Below are 18,875 nucleotides of genomic sequence, written 5' to 3' on the forward strand. Positions count from 1 at the left end.
TATTTTTCCCACCCTGTTAAATTTACCTCTTTTACCCTTTCCTAGTGTAGGTCCTTTCCTAGAGGTGCAAAGACAGCCAACTTTGGCCTGGCTAAAACTGACCAAGAACCTGTAGGGTGTAGCTGAGACTGGGACACACTACTATCATGAAGAAGGTAAAGACAGTCTTCCATGAGGTTTGACACAGAAGCCTTTCCACCAACTAATGCAAGAATTGTGAGGATTTTTTTTCTCTCCTAGAGCAGAAGTGAGGATGTCCCTGAGTTCCTTACATTGAAGTACACTTTTAAATGCTTTCTGAAGTTGGGACCATCCACATTTAAAGCTGGAGCTCTTCATTTAATTATAAAAGCAGTTGTGAGTTTTTTGTTGGGGTTTCATTTAAGCCATAAGTTATCCCCTGGGCAATTCTTTCATCAGAGATGAGTTGAGAGGGAGATTTTGACAACTTTTTCAGCAAGGAGAATCAAATCAGCTGTGACTCACCTGGCTAATAAGAATAAATACTGTTTCTGAGTATACCTGCATGCTAGTGCTCTTCACAAAGCATATGAAACTCCCACACATCCTTTTTGCTATTCCAGATTTTTGGAGTCACAGCTGAGTCAGTATTAAATTCAGGTTCTTCCTAATTCTCAGATTGTCTATAATTAAGGACACAGAATTACAAAAACAAAACACAATTCCAGGTTTTAGAGCAATAGTTCAGTATTCTTATAAATTGTCTGATTGACTCAAAACAGCTCACATGGAAATATTTCCGTACCTTCCTTAAGTCCTACTGCTGATCATGTGATTATGTTTGCATGCGCATATATATATATATATATATATATATATAATAAGTGAAATCTTTGCTCCCAACTTTTTGGAAACATCTTAAATTTCTACAAAGGTGATATAATTCCCCAGGCCAGTGCCTTTGAGCATAAACCTGTGAAGCAGTGGGATACCTCAAGATCAAGACATTTAATAAAACATCATAGAAACTAGAGGGAACTGCCCCTGACTTGTTGCTTGAGCACAGAGCTGGTGTCTGCCCCTGGAGACATCCCCAAATGCTCAGACTTTGCTGGGTGTAATATAAGATATCCAGCCAAATAAGTAGATAGAACACCAGTCTAGAGTAGACCTTAGTTACTTGCCAAACAAAATTTTAAAGATATTGAGAAATCTGTTTGCATTTTGAGGTGTAAGAGTAACTTTACATGGTTCTGATCGTGCAGTTTTGAAAACAGCAATACTTATCATCACAGACTTCAGTGACAACAGGATCAAGCCTCTGCAGTAGAGGACATTTCAACTGCTGCTTCTAATGTGCTAAATATTCTTTATTGAGTCAAAAGACCAGTTTCTAAAGCCAGATTGCTAGTCCTACACATTTTATGTACTAGATTTATTACATGAACTGATTTGTACAGATCCTTACACAAATATTTAATACAGAGGCAGATGAATTGTTTATTTGTTTGTTTGGGGGGAATGAAAAATTTCTTAGAGTATCATATCTGAGAAGGCTTTTGCTTTCATATACCTTAGCTTAAGTTTTCTATTATTTATTTTTTAATTGACATGCAGGTGGGAACCCAATAATAGATTTTTGCTCTTACCTGTATCATTGTAGTTACTTGGCTTACTCGTTTTTGGCAGCCACAGTAGTGCACATGTCCCCAAGGTGCCACAGTTTTCTTGAACTTGGTTTATAGATAAAGCATGAAAACTCTGGTCTAGCATAGCATTTTTTCATGTCTGCTTCCTTATGTTAGCAGGTTTTTCACACAGAGCTTAAGAGAATGTATTTGTACTCCTAATTAGACGCTATTTTGTTTTAAGTAGAAGAAAAAAACTCAAAACACTGCAGAAGGATTTTTGTTCTCTTCTATAGGTGGTAAAGGGTCTGTTCAAACCCTCCTAAGTCAATGGAAAGACTCTCTTTGACTTAATTTGTGTCTGGATCAGAAACAAATGCAGAGGGCATTTTTCTTCCTAGGCAGGATTTTAGCAGTGATACTGTGACTGTCAGACTGAAGGAAATGGTGGAGGGAGGGGCACTGAAAGTACATGTCAAAGGGATAAAATATGGGTAGAAGTAATTTAATTTTGCTTCTTTGTTGGGTTGGTTCATTTCAGCTCAAAACTGAATGCAAGCTCAGCTCCTAGATCTTTGCAAAATCATCCAGACATAATACAATTTGGGAAAAGAAGTGGTCCACATTTTCTTGATGTGACAACATATGGATATTAGCATTTTTTCATTTCTCCAATCAATATACATAAAACATACAGAAGGAAAACAAGTCTTGCAATAGGACTCAGATTATTTTTAATACTGTCAAGATTTTATCAGTCAGCAAATGAGATAAAGAAAGGATAAGTCAATTTGAAATAACATTGGACAGCAGTGAAACAGACTCACTACTCCTCTCTATTTGTGTCAACTTTACTTTTTTTTTTTTTTTTTGTGCAGAACTTCTAATTTTTCAGAAAGCACATGGAATGGAAAGAGAGGACTCTTCATTGCTCCCTGCAATCCCTTTGCTACAGCTACTCTTAATTTCCCAGAGGTTACCAGCATACCAACATCTTTTTTTATTTTAATTTGAATTATGAAGAGTAGAAGCAGAGGGATCTTGTTCAAAGATCCTTTTTTGTCCTCCTTGAAAAGGAAGTTCTTCACAATTCATAATGTCTAATTAAAAAGTCTATTTTTTTTTTTTTTTCTCTTAACTGTCAGTTTTTACATCAGTTTCTCTGGAATGGCCACAAAGGATAAAATTTACTGTGTAATTGGATTGTGACATATGAAAAACAGTAAAAGGTCTGTATTAAGTTATTATTTTGCAGTGTTCCCAAGTATTTGTCCACCTGGAATGTTTCAAGCTTGGCAAAAAATAGGGAAATATAATTTGACTTGTCTGTAAAGAAAACAGAACACTCTGCTGCCCTCCAGCAAACAGCACAAATAACAAACAGTGGCAAAAAAAATGCTAAGATACAATTAAGGAGATACAATACATGTATCTCAAACTTGTAGTTAGGGCTGACTTAAACAGAATTTAATATACCAGACACATTGCACTGCAAGTGAATTCTCATTTTGCCAAAACTCTAACAGATGTTTAATCAATAAGATGGACTATAAAGGGTAGCACAATTAGTAGGTCTGAGAAATGTTCTTGTGTGATGTTAGAAAGCTGTAATTATGGACCAGATCTCATAAGTGTTTTGCACAGATGACACATAATACCAATATTCCATCTTATAGGAAAAATTGTGTGGCACTTCTAATACAATCACAGGGACAAAGAGACAACGCTGATATTACAGAATGCATTTAAACAAATATCAAAACGCTCACTGAGTTGATGAGAGAAGAGAAGAGAAGAGAAGAGAAGAGAAGAGAAGAGAAGAGAAGAGAAGAGAAGAGAAGAGAAGAGAAGAGAAGAGAAGAGAAGAGAAGAGAAGAGAAGAGAAGAGAAGAGAAGAGAAGAGAAGAGAAGAGAAGAGAAGAGAAGAGAAGAGAAGAGAAGAGAAGAGAAGAGAAGAGAAGAGAAGAGAAGAGAAGAGAAGAGAAGAGAAGTCCTTGCAGTCAGTTCTTTGTGTTTATTTTTTACTTTTGCTCAGATGGACACAGACAACCACCTCACCTTTCCCAGCATACCTCCCCTAATACCTTAAGGCAGAAGACTCAGAATGTACGGGAGGGCATGCAGAGCAGGTGCAAGCAGTGGTCCTGCCAACATTAGATGAGACAGTAGACCTCATCAGGAAAAGCAGTTGCTAAATCAAGTGACAGCATCCTGAGAGTACTCTAATGTAGTCTGAGAGGAGACAAGACACTCACCACTGGCATGTTTTTATATTACACGCTCCATAATGATGGGGCTCCCATCTTGACCAGCAGCACATCGTAGCTCCAGTAGTATCTGTTACTTAGCTCCCATGGTAGGGGGGAGAGGTTGCCTGTACTTGAAGCAGCATGGAAAAGAGGATCATTGAGGGAGCAGTCCTTGCTGTTTTGACAGTGAAATCATACTGTTCAGCACGTTGGCAACCAGGAAAATCACTGTGATGTGAGGTTTGTTACCCTATCTTCCCCCCAAACCTGCCTGCCTTTGCCAGAACCTCACTGAAAAAAAGTGGAAGCAGCACAACAAAACATTACTCTTCTTAAAATAAAATGGAAGTCCTGTTTGTGCAGCCTGTTCTTCAGTTTCTCCAGAACAGAGAAGCTATTGCTTAGATAAGTGTTATCCCACCTGCACTACGTTTGAAAACATAATCCTCCTAAATTAACAGGATTTCAAAAGTGTTGCTTTTGTGCATGAATTTGAACTTCCATATTTAATGGTTTAAAGAGATCAATACAGCAATGTTCAGCAATCTGGAATTGCTATACTTAACCTGCAATTACAGCTCTTTACTGAAACTTATAGCTGGACTGAAGCCCTTCAAATCTTAGATTAATCAGACTCAGCATAATGCCCCTGCCTATAAATTCCAGAAGGGCAGATTTATTTTAATATAGTGAATCATGCAGGTTTTGGCAACAATTTGAAGAGTATATTTTGTCCATGGGAAAGTGAAGGAAGAAATATGGTTACAGGGAAGAAAAATCCTCTTCAAAGGCATGTTCTACAACTTAATTAATAAATAGCCAACTGATTGGCTGGTGCAATGACAGGTTTCATTGCAGCTAATGAAGCTCCATCAATGTATGCCAGCTGAGAATCTGACCAATAATTTTTCATGTAACATTTATAAATAGTTCAGAGGAAATACATTGTCATAAAATATGAAAAGTACCTCTATTAATGCATACTTTTAATTTAGTTATTCCCACAGAGCATGCATCTCATTGCCACAGGCCTGAAGCAGAGCAGGCTATTTTATCCTATGGTGCATCTTCCAGGTGCATCCCATGATGAGTATGCTGTTAGTATAGTCACAAGGTAACCCATTCATATGGGAATATGTCAATGGTGAGAGGGGCTGAGGCAGCTGAAGCATCAGTAACAGCAGCATCTGAATTCTTGGCTCTGTTTTTCAGATAGTCAATGTCAAAAGTTCTCTAAAATAGGTTTCTCTACATATCTTCCCTTTTAATGAGGCAATGTTTAGTGTTGCTTTATACTTAATGGCATTAATAATGTATCACCTGGTGTATTTGATCTGTCTTTTGGGCTCATCATTGGGCTCCAAATCTTAAGTATGGCTCTGCCATGAGGTTCAGGGAATGATGCTGTTGGGCATGGGAACATGGCCTCTGCTTGGCCCTGCTGATCTTTTTCTGGGGATTGCACCCTTCTCTCAGCCAACAGGGACCTGCAACTCCTGGGACAGGGCCCTTCAACTTCATTATCTGACAGTACAGTACCTAAAAGAGAGGGGCCTCTGTCCTCAAGTGGTTTTCTCAGCTTCTTGCTGTAAACCAACAATTGACACAGGAACATGTGCAAAGGAGGACTATGAGAACAACAGAGGGAATAGAGTGACTGTCTTATGAGAGGAGACTGGAAAAGCTTGGCTTGTTTAGCCTAGCAAAATGAAAGCTAAGAGGGGATCTGATTACTATCTATAAATATATATCGGGAGGATAAACACCAGGGAGGGAGGAGAGCAATTTAAGCCAAAGGACAGTGCTGGCACAGGAACAAATGAGTCTAAACAGGCAATGAATAAATTTCAGCTGCATATGAGAGGCAGGTTTCTGAGCATTAGAAGAGGGAGGCTGTGGAACAGCCAGAAGGGACTAGCAGGAGCTTAACTCCTCCCAGGCAGTGCATTAATGCGGTGTCAGGGCCTTTGCTAGCCAGGAGCTGGACTTGGTAGCCTAAATGGTCACTTTCTATTCTCTGTCTTTCCCTTCTGAGTCAACAAGTCTATGGGTATGCTCTTACATTTAACCACTCTGTCTACTCCAAGTCCTGTCCTGTGTGCTTCTTTAGGAAGTACATGTTTTCCTTCATTATGAACTGCAGTATTCTTCAGGTTTTAGGTATGCTTGGCTCTGTAAGATATGTGCTGCGTTTTATATATTCTGCACAAGCAAGAAATTTGGCTTACTCTGTGTATGAATATATATATAATTTTAAGTAGGATGTTATTTAAAACGGTATCAAAATTCATTAAATTGAAGTATGAAAAAAAAAGGCAGTAAAAAAAGCCAGAGGTTTGAAAACTGATAAAAAAAGAATTTAATGTAATTCTAATACCCATTAATTTACATAAAAACCTTTTAGGAAGCTCTCAGATTGAATGTAAAAATATTTTTAGACTATTTTTGAACATTTGTTTCATGACCCTGTATTTTTTTTTTCCAGTCTGTATATAAAAACACAACCTAATTTAATGTAACTTGTGGGAACAGACTTAAATTCTATTTCTGTGAAGGAGAACTCCCTCTAACATTTGTGATAACATATACTACTAGGACAAAATATGGGGGATTCTTTTACTTCCCTTTTGCTTCTTTGATAGTCTTGCCCTTGGTGCATACAAGTTTCTGATTGTCTGAACGTATATATACAGGCATACACACATATTTAGAATTTTTAGATATTAATTAGATATTAGATATTAATTTGTAGATATTAACTAAACTCTTCCAACTAGAGACCAATTTGACCTCATCTGAGCCTTACTAATTTTTCAACTACCAGTGATAACTACCAAAAACTCTTGCCACTTCAAATTTCAGCACTTCCTTAAACTCATCAAGTCCCAATTTTATTCAGTAGCCCTCTGTTTAAAATATTTTACCAGTAAGATGTGGGCATAGATTCAGATCCTCTCTGCCTGAGGGCATCTTAACCTCCCCTTTCCTGGTAGTGTGTCTGAACATATAGGTTTATCATCTAGTCAAAAGGCCAGGGATGGAGCACTGTTCTCAGTCATTCCTGTTGGTGTAATTCCATTTTGGATAAATAATTAGGTCTCTCATATTCTAGGAGAGCATTCTGACCACCAGCTATATTTTTTGTTCACTCACCAAATATTTAAGTATGCTGTTCAAAGTGGAACAGTTTGAGCAGATGAGCCTGAGGGAGGCCTACTTCAGCGTGCACTAATAACTTAGCAGTTAAGAGACTCACTTGAGAGGTAAGAAACCTTGGGTCAAATCATTGCTCTGAATCTTTAAAGTACAAAATAATTTTTTAAAAATGACCTACTTTAATTTGATTCCTGTTTTCACCTTTTGTAAGTTTTTTTTTTTTTTTTTAATTATTATTAATATTTAATCTGTTTTTTTCCCATCTTAGCTGCCAAACTGAACAAAGCATTTCATGCATGTTATGTCTACTTGTGATGGGTGCAGATAAATTCTTTCACAGTGCTTCATTGCATTTGTGTCCAGTCAATAGCCTAAGTGCAGCAACTCCATAGCATTGCGTACATTGCAGGTCTTGAGACTTAGAGATACTACACAATGTTGTACGGTAGAAAGGCATTTAAGTTAGCTTTAGTTATCTTGGGTACTGAAGCAGAATAGCCACATTAGCATGATATCTCACAAAAGTAGAGTAAATTAGCCCTGGAAATGTTGCACCCATTACTGTCACTACCAATTACAATAATTAATGTTATTCATCTCTAGGCAGCAGATTAAAACTGAACTAACCTATTAGTAACTGAATGTCATTGCAACTGGAGTGTCGTTGGATTGCCTGTGTGAAGGTGGTGATTTCATTTCAGATCCTACTGGCAAATGGCCATGTTCTTTAAATGAATAATAAATGAATACACAACAAGCAAAATCTTGGCTCCCTGGAGCTCTCCATTAACTGAAATAGTGCAGGATGCAAACACATCTGTTCCAGTTATTGAAAACTTTGTCATGATTCTGGATATTTCTGGATTTGGATAGGGAAAGGTTTTGAGGATTGAATGGCTTATGGAGATTGAGGTACCGTATTTCTGTTTAGGAAGTCCCTTCAGAATGGGGGTGTTCACATACTCATTTATAAGTTTGTTGCAGCTGAATGAATGTCTCCTCCATTGTGTGAGTTTGTACTATTTTCAGTTTGTATGTTGAATGATCAGTTACCTTGAAACACACAACATAAGAATTAGTCTTGACAGAAATCACCCCTCAGTCACAGCACATGTATTACTATAATTAAATTATTTAATGCATTTCTGGATAAGCACACACTAATCAGTTTACCAACACTGTTCAAAAAAAAAAAAAAATAACAATAAAATAAAGTTTAAGTTTTAGTTAGAGATCCTGTAGTTTTAATTTGTTAAGTACGGTTAGCAAAGAAAACCTTAGCAGTATTCAAAACATTAAAGTTACTGCAATTAGACAATAGTTAAGTCTTTCTAGATGATTTACTTCATCTGTCTGTAGGGTGCTTTTCAGATCTGCCTTTTTCCATCTGTATATTTTTTCTTCCTATTTAAGATACCCATAGGCAAGCTGACATGCTTTGACCTGCTGAATATGGTTGTTTCTTGCTTGCTCTTTGGTTCAAGCAAAGAGCATTGAAGGAAGAAAACAAGAATCATGCTATTTATTAAAGAGAACAATGAACAGGCTCTCTATTAAGTGTGCAACACAACCCTGATTCCTAGGCTATTTCCCAGTTTTGGGCTGGGTTTTTAGTTTCGTGGGGATTTTTGTTTTTGTTTTGTCTGTTTGTTTTTAATAAGACTATTTCTAGCCAGTGCATGTATAGAGGTGGGACAAGATTTTTAAACCTAATGTGGATCTGAGAACATTTAGCTGTTGGTCTGCAAAGAAATACATAAATATTTGTTCTGTGTTGCTGCATAGTGTAGCCAAGATGAGAACTTAACCTTGTGGTCCTGGAAGAGAGTTGCTGAAAGTGAAGGGATGACCTCTCTGAGGCATGGCACATTTATCATTGCTTGGATGAACATGGAGCAGGAACAACTTCTTTTGCATCACACTTGTTGGGTATCTGATATTCAGCTCATCCAAGGGAGGTTAAACTTATATGGAAGAAAGTCTACATTTCATTTGCTTTCCAGTTATGGTATCGAATAGTTTCATGTTTGTCCTCTTTTTCTGAACTCCTCAGCATATAATCATGTCCTGTTACATTCTTAGACTGTCATTGTAAACCTAGGAAGACACACTCAGGTGTGGAATTTGAGGGAAAATCAATAGCACACTGATTAGTACATGCATCTCTCAAACGTTCAAGTTTTCGTGTTGAAGTCCGCAAGCTCTCATAGACAGGACAAAGGTATAAATATTTATTAGACTCCCACTGTTTCTCATAAGCTTACCTCTGCATTTTGCCTACAGTATTAACAGAGGCACAGCCTTCTAATTGCATTATATACATTATGTTACATTTGAGTTTTGGTAAAGCAAATTAATCAGCCGTGTCTAAAAATAATGACCGTGGCTCTTTAAGCTAAGTGTGCATCTCAGTCATCTAAAATGTAACTCCTACGTGGTTTGCAGTATTGCCCATGCTCGTAGACAAGCAAGATGTTCATGCTGCAATATTTAGACTCTGTAACACTTTCAATATGTGAGGTGCTAATCTGCTAAGATGCTCCTGATAATCATTTTCTCTATGCTTTATTTATCCTTATTAAATTACTGAAACCCCTGGGCTGAGGCCTTTCAATATTTGCCTCTGCCCTATCCAATCCCCTTTAGCTCAGGGAGTTTACCCGTGGAATGAAGCTTTAGATCAGCATTTTAGATGTTGAGAAAGATTTAGCTGTGTTAGTCAAGGCAAGTATAATTGTAGTCCCATAGGTTTGTCCTGCAGGTAGGGCAGGGAAAAGGCAGGAGAAGCTGGACAAGCAACAGGAAACATTGCAGTGACAACACTGCACAAGTCTCACCAGAGGAAGATGGCTTTAAACTCTTTCTGGAACCTACTTTGTAGAGACTGCCAGAATGTAAATGGCTTGCCTCCCACATGCCCTGTATTGATAATCTCTGCACAGATCCTGCAAGTACTGCCTGAGCCTTCTTCATGGCTACAGATGTACTATCAGCCCTTGATAGCCAGTGGCTCTGGCTATGTCAGTAAGAATATATTAGACTTCTGCAAGGGAGATTAGAAGAGAAGGGTGTTACCTTATTACCTTCTTTCCCCATGTTGCAAGAGAAAGGGTATGTTTCATGGTCTGTGCCACTTGAAGAAAAGCTCTCCTGAGACTGCGTCCTATAAAGGAGTTTATTTACTCTCTAGCAAAAGAGTTACTCAGCAGTCAGGCTCCTGGCTTGGTTGCTGTGCTCTTAACACTGCCTATTTAGTGCTGGAAGTTCAGTAAGCTGCAGAGAAAACCCACTGGAGAGGAATGGGTACAGCATGACTAGCTGAAACTCTCTCAAAGAGAAAGACACTTTTTGTTCTTAATGCAGTAGCAAATCCTGTATTGTACAAGCCAGGGTAGTAATAACAGTGAAATGGCACCTCACACCTCATCACAGGGCGGTGGCATGACCTTGTGGGTAGAGAGGCTCTTGGTAATCCTTTCTGTTGTTTTCTTCCCTACAGACACCAAAACACTACTGAATTCACACAGTCCCTGTTGGGATTTTCTTTTTCAGTTGTCTCTTTTGATAAGACACAGCTGGCACTTTTATTCAGCATCCAGCAGTAGACCAGTTGCATTGCCTTACTGCAGTCTTTTCATCTCCATTGTTGCCCTGTTTTCCGTTGTAAATGAATCAATTCATGCAATTAGTAGTGGAGCTGTAAAGTACCTAATAACAGGGCAAAGAGGAGCCTGCTCACTGAGGAAACTAGATGCACAAAATGGCATAACCAGATAGAGGAGAGGGGCAGGTTGTGCAGGATCTGACATTTTACTGTTTAAGAATTCTGAGCAGAAGCAGAATATACTCATTGCAATTTCAAGATATTTGGGGGTATTATAGCAGTAAAGTTCTCAGACAGCAAAGTCTATGACTATATGAGATCTAACAGGATGTTTAACACATGCTTATATTGTATGCCATTTGCCTTCAATGTAAATTATGTGCCTGAGAATCATCTGAATTGGTGTTAAAGTAATCACTGGTTAATATAAAATCTTATGAGATCATCTAAGATCATCTGAGGACTTTTTTACCCTGGAAAATGGAAGTTGTTCACTCTACCTTTAGGCTAAAAAGGGCAATCTGTGCACACTGCTGTCACAACGGAAGCAATGTCAGTAGGCACATGGGCTGAATGCAATTTGCCAACAACTAGTATTGCATTTGAAGCTTGCAATAGCTGGAATTCAAGAGGGGCTGCAGCCCAGCCTCACGAGTGCAACTAATAGCATGTTGTAGAGATCTAAACCTTCAAACATCACAGAATGGTTGAGGCTGGAAGAGATGTCTGGAGGTCTTCTGGTCTAACGCCCTGCTCAAGCAGGACCACTTGAGGCAGGCTGTCCAGGAACATGTCCAGACAGCATATTTGAGTATTTCCAAGGAGGAAAACTCCACCACCTGTCTGGGCGCCCTGTTGCAGTGCTGTGTCACCTGTACAGTAAAGAAATGCTTCCTGATGTTCAGACGGATCTCTTGTGCCTCAGGTTTTGCCCATTGCCTCTTTCCTGGCACTGGGCACCACTGAAAAGAGCTTGGCTCTGACTTTTTTGCAACCTCCCTTCAAATATTCATACACTTTTAAGGGATTATACGTGGGAAAAGTGTGGGGCTGCAGCACAGAGTGATTGTTCTCAGCTATACTGTGTTGCCCAGCTCAGTAAGGCCTGTTTTTAGCCCAAATAGTTTTCTTTGATGAACAGCAGGCATTGTGCCAGAAAAGAGTTCTGGCTGGATGGTCCTGGAGCCCCAGTGAGGAACCTTTGCTAAAGTGCTGTCCTGACCTTTTGAGAGGTTCTTAGACTGATGCATTCAGGCGTGGCTGTCTACATTTAGGATCCAGTACCAGTACCCACTAAATAAGATTTTTCATGGTTTTTGACTGAACTCAGTGGAACTGCTCATGTGTGTAAATGTTACTCAGCTGTATGTATAGAGTCAGGACCTCAGATATGATGGACAAGTTAATTATAAACAGGTCAAAAAGTGATGAAGCTCAGGTTGCAGTTGTAAAGTTTGCTTTAGTTATTAAATATTCAGGCTACTGTCATAGTTGGACTGATTGCTCTAAGGTTACCAACCCAGTCTCTAATATTTATGACATGTCTTGTTCGCTTCTTCTTCTTGACACTGTCTTGAACTAGCAGAGACAAGGTGATGGATTTTTTTTTTTCAAGCATCTATAACCCTTAATGTGTACTTAGCGGAAATGAGGAAGGCAAGAATTTGAGGCTAGAAGCTTTAAGACAGAAAAGTGTAGAAGCAAACAATTCTTTGTGTCTGAGATACTCATAATGGATACAGTGCCAATATTTGCTCAATATATATGTGATATCACATGCTGTATTAGAGACCTTTCACGTTTTTCTTTGTTCTACTTCTTTTCTCTGTCTTACTGCCATCACACAAAATTCTTTTGACTACAGATAATAAAAGGTGTATGGGAAGTAGATTTCTAGATTGATCTATCATTTATATGTCAAGCATCCATTCTCTTTTGGCTTTTAAGAAAAGAAACAACCTTGTGCCTTTAGCTTTGTACTTACACAGAGATGACACTGACTGTCCCTCCCATTGGCACCAGGTTAAAAGAAGTTCTGATATTTATGAATGCACAAAGTCACATCTCATTTATCTCCAGACCTGAGGCCCCATTATCATATCAGCTCACTTGCTCAACTTGGAATCCTTATGTAGAGAAATTAAAGAAAAAGGTGTAACAGAACAAATATCCCTTAATCAATTGCCCTCTGACATCTCTCACTCAGAGGTTGGAGCTTGCAGAATGAATTAGTGTAATAAGCTCAATATGTACAGCAGATGGCATGGACATTATAATAAAAGTAGATGAAATAAAACCTCAAATCATTTATAATGATTTATAACTATTGATCCCACTAAAGCATTTCTCTTCCTTCAGGGAGGGGAGTAGAGAAAGAAGCATTAGCTAGAAGCTTTCTTTTATATGTGTATATATATGTTTTTGCTCTGCATACTGAGTGGAAAAAAGCCTTGCACATAGAAACACTCTAAGCAGTCAGGTAAAAAGCCATTTATATAAAAGTTTAAGTAAATTTGTTATCTATTCCAAAGAGTTTAGATAGGATTTCAAAGTGATATTTTAAGCAAAACTGCTTTATGAAGTGATTTTGGGGGTGGTTAAACCACATATCTAAATCACTCAGCTTTATGGGGCATATCCATCTGTATCAGTCACATCGCATTATGTTGTTCCACAAAACATCATAACATCTTATAGGACTTACTTCTGAAAACCATTTTTGCTTAAATGGTAGGATAGGCTGCTCACAATGAAAGTGAGATTAGCTGGCAACATATGACAATATAGAGCTGAAGGTAAAATACAAAAACCAAAGACAAGAAACTTAATTCAACTGTCTCTTAAACGTAATACATGTATGTTCTGAAGAAAGGGGGGAAATCTAAAGAGCAGTGTGCTTGCATATGTACTAGCAGTCTAACAAAATATCCAAGCTTAGATTTAGGCAAACTCAATCCCAGAACACATCTCAGCAAATATATATATATATATATATATATTTTCTAATGGAGGCTGCCATTATGACATTAATCATATGTCATTGTGATTGCTACAATGAGGAGTTTTCTTTCCAAAGCTTGCTCCAAACTCCAGAAGACTGAAGACATAACATCTACAAAAAGTTTAAGTTAACCAAGTTATCTGGTGATTACGTGCTTCCCGATGCAGGGAGCTATTTGCACAGCTTAACTCTGTCTTTAGGCTAGCGTTTGTTTAATACAACTGACCCCGAAACTACTTCAGCACACAATGAAAGTTAAGCACTAAATTAAGGCTGTCAAGCAGACTTAGGACCTTGTTAAATTATTTAACCTATCAGTATAGCTGAGAATTTATTCAGGTAAAGAAAATTTACCCCTGTTAATTTACAGAGCTTAACAATGTGTCATACGCAGCAAACAGGTGTGTTAACTGTTTTTAACTCACCAAAACACCACTGATTTACCTAGAGAACCATAAATCTTTCCCTTGCTGGAAGAAGGTAGATTTTCAGACCCCTTGGACAAGGCCCACTGGCATAAACATTAGCACTAATTACTTGGGATAAAGGTCAGAAGACTGTGCAACTGGTGGTGACCAAATATTGCCAAAATTAGCTTCACTGGTTTTATTAATAGCTACATTAGCTACATTATGTGCATTCAGCAATCATGGGAAGTTGCTAATTGGAGAGAAGCATCTCAGCATGGTAGGTGCTGCACTAGCCTCTCGAAGGGCCATCTGTTGAAGCACAGCCCTTGCCTGAAACAAGTTACGCTTCTGGTGCAACTGGAGTTTGTTCAAAGTGTGTGTGTGTGTGTGGGTTGAGGGGAAGGGGGGGCATGGTTTCTTAGGAAATTTTGGTGTTATTTCCATTGTCCTTGATTAGAAATGGTTCCATGTTAAAAAAAAAAAAAAAACAACAACAACAAAAAAACTTTTTATAACTGTTTAATCAAAGTTTGGTTTGAAGTCATTACAGTATCATTTTGCTCTTTATGAATAAAAGTACAATATTGAAAAATAATGACAATTTTTCACTCAAAATTCCAGTGAAAAACCTTTCCTCAAACCTTTCCATACCAAAACAAAACAAAAAAAACAGGGACATGTGACGGGCTGTTGTTATAACATGGAAAATATGATAACGTAAGAGGAAAATGAGGAACCGAAAGAGGCTTCAGCAGAGGAAGGCTGAGGAGTTGCTGTGTTTACCTCCTGGCATGCTATTTTTACCCAGCTGCATGCCGTATAAGCTTCATGGCGAGGTTAAGTTTTGCTGGGGGAAGTAAAGGTCCCACAGACACGTGGGCAGGGAAAGCAGTAATCCTGCTGCCAGCATTGTCCCGGAGTAAGGGGTTGGCCAGGTTAGGAAGAGGTGGAGGGGAGGACCCTGAAGCTGAGCAGAATGGTTTGAGCTTCAGTCGGGAGTGTGGTGGTGGTGTGAAAGTCCCTGCCTTGTGCACACAAAGCAGTAGAAATCAACAGTGACCAAATATGCTTGCTGGGCAGCTGCCCCTGAGGTTCCGATTGCTTTTATCAATGTTCAATTCCACATAGTCACATACTCCATAGCTTTCAAGACCAAGCACTAAATCCTTTCAACTACCAGAGCAAACATTTGTTAATTAGTTAGCAGTTGTAAGTGGGATGGTGACCCCACAGGATGGCTATCATTTCATGCTCTGATACGAAGACCTCTTGCCCTTGCCGTCCCTCCATGGTCCCGCAGCCCTTCACCCACATTAACACTGTGCTTTTCTAGGGGACGCCACAAGGCAACTGTAAATCCACAGTTTTGCACTTGACAGATGGTAGCCTACAGCAGGGTTGTGGTGGGGGGCTGCTGGGAGGATGTGGGCAGCCTAGTCCACCACCATTCCCAGTCCACAAGGAGGTACAGGCTGGGACAAGCTGTGCCCTCCGTTCCCTTGCCTGAGTGGGTATTTGGTACAAAGCTTTGGATTATTTTTTGTCCAACCAAAGCTTCCTTTCTATTAATATTTCAAATGTAATTATTACTGAGAAATTACTGTACATCACTTCAGAAGGTTCACTTGGAAACTGAAGGATGGGAAAAAAACTTACTCAAACTGTATAAATCTCTGTGTTTCAGACCAGTAAGCATCACTTCAGAGTAAGGAGATTGTCCATGGATGTGAAGGGACCGTGCCTGTTTGAGAGAGACCTGCTACTATAGGCTACATCTCTCTTCTAACTATGGCCTTTCATGCTTGAGTCTGGCTTTTGCAAGGAGCTTTGTGCAAGACCTTTATGCTTTATATTTTCTTGATGTGCCCCAGGTAAGGAACCGTATATAGGCTATCTAATTTTTCATTGTATAATTGCTACCCTTTGTCGTGGCTGGTTATGTAAGGTTTGCAGTGTGAACAGGGTGCACTGCTGAAAAGCCGTTGTTTTCTAATACAGTTCTTTTAATTTAGAAGTCACAATACGAATATAAGGGAGGAGCAGAATGCTATTATTTCTCATTTTTCATTTAAAAAAGAGAAGATCAAAATAACAAATATAGACTTCTGCCCCCCCAACCCAACAGAATTAAAAATGTCTGAAGATGAGCCTTTAGGAATGAACTGAGTGAAAATATTGAACAAAATAGAGATGTTTTCCATTTTTCATGAATATTTTGCATTTTCCTTTTTTTTTAAATCAAACATTTTGACTACTTTTCCTTCCACATATTTGGCCTTCTCTTTAAAGCTTTCATTATAACAGCTTTGGAAAATTAATGCATTAAAGAGAGACAAAGAAAACAAAAGGAAAATAAAAATAACAAACTAACATAACTGCATTTTGTCACACTCTAGTGGGGCTGAAGGATGGTGTTTTTATGACAATCCTTGAAGAATGTCTCCTGGGATATCACTCCCAAGGGAAGCAGTGGCTTCAAGGCTGATAATCACAGTGTGGTATGATAAAAGCAAAATAGGATTGTTTGAGTGCTGGAGGTGCTCCAAACACGTCCTCGTGCCTTGTCTGATCGTTCAGCACACATGCCTTTGCACAAGACAAGTTTTTACAGTAATGCAAAAGGTTGTCACTCTAAGATAATTCCCACTTTTCAAGAAGAGGGGGGAAAAGCCACTATAGCTTGAGTAAACAGGAGAATTGTTTCTCTGCTTTAGGCTTCTTAAAGGTTAGGAGAGGCAAAAATCACCAGCAGTCAGGAATAGCTGAAAATAAGTCACTGAAAAAGTAAAACAGAAATAATGTAAAGCAAGGGAACCATGGCAGGGTCTTGGGTGTTGTTTAGTTTCCAGTTTCTACGACATTATTTTTCAGACCTCTCCCCTCCCACTGTGTCAGTGAGGCGGGAAGTGACCTGCCTACTTATTTTCTGGCTTCACACTTAGCAACAGGGTGACATGCTGAACAACTGACTGTGTACACCATATTGTAGACCCATGTGCTGTACAACAGACAATTGAAATACCTCTGAAAAAGTACATACTAAGTTTCAGATTTGTATTTGCTTTGGGAAGATAATGGCATTTTTCTCTCAAGCAAGCTTTTCTTTCCTTTCTCCACAGCATGATTATCAGGCATCATGCTGAAGTGGCACATATATTATTCTAATTAACTCCCTTAAATTTAAGGAGGAATGCCTCAGTAACTGCATGGGGCTCAATAGAAATTCCCCATGAACTCTGCACATTTTACTCCTCTTGGTATTTGCAAGCTGTGAGCAGCTCACATACATGCCAACTCCATTTGCAGAGCCAGCTCTAGACTTACTTCTTGGAATAAAGCTACGTGGCCTTTGTCTCCCATGACTTTTCCGATTTATGAATGTTACCGAGGAACCTTGAGCTTAGTCTGAAGAGAGCATGGCTTCTGATGGTGCATATAAGAGAATGTGTCTGAGATGTTGGAGCCACGAGTTAGCACCACTTACATGATGCTATGCCCCTCTGCAGGAATTGTTTTTTTTTTTTTCTGTCCAGCATGTGTTCATCATCCACATTTCAAGAGTTGCCTGTGTTTGTCTTTGAAGTACCTTCATGACCACAGTAAACGCACAAGCTCCCTGCAGTGAGGGAAATGTGGACACAGGCAGCAGGAGTTGTGGGCAGCTGATGTGGACACAGGATGAGGTGCATTCATCATCTATGTGAGCTGACAGATGAAATAAGAAAGAAACAAAGCAGTTTGTAACCCTTAATTTGTTGTAATATTGTATCTGCCTTAGCTCTGAACACAACAGCATCTTCCTTTTCCTCTTTAACAAAATCCCACAGAGATTGCCTTGGAGAGCACAGTGGGCTAGGAAGAAGTAAAACTTAGGCTGGAAACCAATTGCTTTGCAGTTTATGAGCTTTCCAGCTCCTTCCAAGATCAACATGGCAAAACAATACGGCTACATACCTGCAGACAATATAATGACAGAGCAAATTGCTCTCACTTAAGAAATCCTGTGCTGCTGTACCCCAGAAGATGCTTTCAAAACTCCATGGGAGAGGTGAATAGATCACTTTGACACAGGAAGAGCATTTCTATGTGCATAAGGTGAAATGACAGCATTTTAACTATGAAAGCAGTCAGAAGCTAAATGTATAAGTTTCATGAGACATAACAGGCTTTCAAATCAAGCAACAAGCTTTAAACTGGAGGACACAACCAGACATACTGGAGAGGAAAGCTGAACCTAACACAGGATCTGCCTTCCTGGTCCATACTATTTTGTGTTTCACGTCCATATAGCCTGAAGCTTCAGCATTTCTTGGGAGAGAAATGTATGAAAAAAGAATGAATATTTGAAATTACAGCAAGCTGATGTGGGAATGAGGTCTTGACTGTGCTACAAACAGATCATGCTCTGCTTTCAGTATTAAAGACAAAATCAGGAGGGGAGTGTTCAGTATCAATGAGCACTCATGCATAGCTCTTTGCTGCCATGTGTGATGAGAAGAACTGACTATACCCTTTCAGTCAAAATACATTCTTCAAGATAAAAGCTATCTTTTTTCTTAAATAAATTATTTCTGCTCAGAAACGTGTCTGAAATTTTCAATTTTCCAAACAGAAAAAAAAAAAAACACTTTTTTTTTTTTTTTTGTGAAAACTTAAAAGCTGATTGAAGTTTTCAAAATTACGAAACTTGTGTTTGATTGTATTTTTCACTAAAACAAGAAAAAAAAAAAAAGGTTAAATCTTGGAGGGGCACTAACTATTATTGATATTTTTCTCTGAAAAATATTATCTGTGTCCTGCCCAACTTTTGTAGAGAATGTGTATTCAGCTATGCACAAATGTTCATAGCTCCATGTACATCCACAG

The 18,875-nt window shown here is 38.8% G+C and overlaps 1 long non-coding RNA gene across 1 annotated transcript in view; it reads left to right on the top strand.

Annotated features, from left to right (window-relative positions):
* LOC116502295 overlaps positions 1–15,862 on the top strand; it is a 127,546-nt gene extending 111,684 nt beyond the window's left edge. The window contains exon 3 of the long non-coding RNA XR_004254555.1: positions 15,694–15,862. This is a non-coding gene — a long non-coding RNA (uncharacterized LOC116502295). The remainder of the gene's footprint in view (positions 1–15,693) is intronic.
* The last annotated feature ends 3,013 nt before the right edge of the window (positions 15,863–18,875 follow it).

This window comes from Aythya fuligula, chromosome 1 (genome assembly GCF_009819795.1).
Source record: "Aythya fuligula isolate bAytFul2 chromosome 1, bAytFul2.pri, whole genome shotgun sequence".
In the NCBI taxonomy this organism is placed as follows: domain Eukaryota; kingdom Metazoa; phylum Chordata; class Aves; order Anseriformes; family Anatidae; genus Aythya; species Aythya fuligula.